The sequence below is a fragment of the Etheostoma spectabile genome, chromosome 2 (assembly GCF_008692095.1).
Source record: "Etheostoma spectabile isolate EspeVRDwgs_2016 chromosome 2, UIUC_Espe_1.0, whole genome shotgun sequence".
Taxonomy (NCBI): domain Eukaryota; kingdom Metazoa; phylum Chordata; class Actinopteri; order Perciformes; family Percidae; genus Etheostoma; species Etheostoma spectabile.
This window is the reverse complement of record NC_045734.1, coordinates 27,302,635-27,303,191: the sequence shown is the minus strand read 5'-3', so window position 1 is coordinate 27,303,191 and position 557 is coordinate 27,302,635. Positions and strand designations below refer to the sequence as shown.

Here is a 557-nt window from a genome sequence, read left to right as displayed (position 1 = left end):
CATGTCCTCTTTAGGACAATATGTACCCACTTCTGATGGGCTACTTTCAGCAGGAAATGCGCAATTGTCATAAAGCTGGAATCATCACAGACCTGGTTTCTTGAAACATGACAATTGAGTGCGCTCGTACTCAAAATGGACTCCACAGTCACCACGATCTAAATCCAATAGAGCATTTTGGATGGTGTGGGACCGGGAGATTCGCATGCATGGATGTGCAGGACAAATCTGCGGCACTGTTGATGCCATCAGGTCAAATATGGACCAAAACTCATGAGGACATGCTTCCAGCACCTTGTTGAAATCTATGCCACGACAAGAATTGAGGCAGTTCGAAGGCAAAAGGGGGTCCAACCGTGATGCATTTTTGGGGGGGTAATCATAAAGTGGCCGGTGAGTACACCTCCGCACCTTCATCCGACCTTTTTTCCGTTGCTGTGAGGTATTAGCACGCCTATATATAAGACAATTACATCTACTATATATACACAAACAAAACATTAAAGATGTAGTGAGGGAGGAACATCACGAGAGAGGAGGAATTGTGTCTTACATCA

At 44.9% G+C, this 557-nt stretch overlaps 1 long non-coding RNA gene across 1 annotated transcript in view; it reads right to left on the bottom strand.

Annotated features, from left to right (window-relative positions):
• Positions 1–291: 291 nt before the first annotated feature.
• The window catches only part of LOC116706556 (uncharacterized), a 27,509-nt gene continuing 27,243 nt past the window's right edge, over positions 292–557 (bottom strand). The window contains exon 4 of the long non-coding RNA XR_004336271.1: positions 292–305. This is a non-coding gene — a long non-coding RNA (uncharacterized LOC116706556). The remainder of the gene's footprint in view (positions 306–557) is intronic.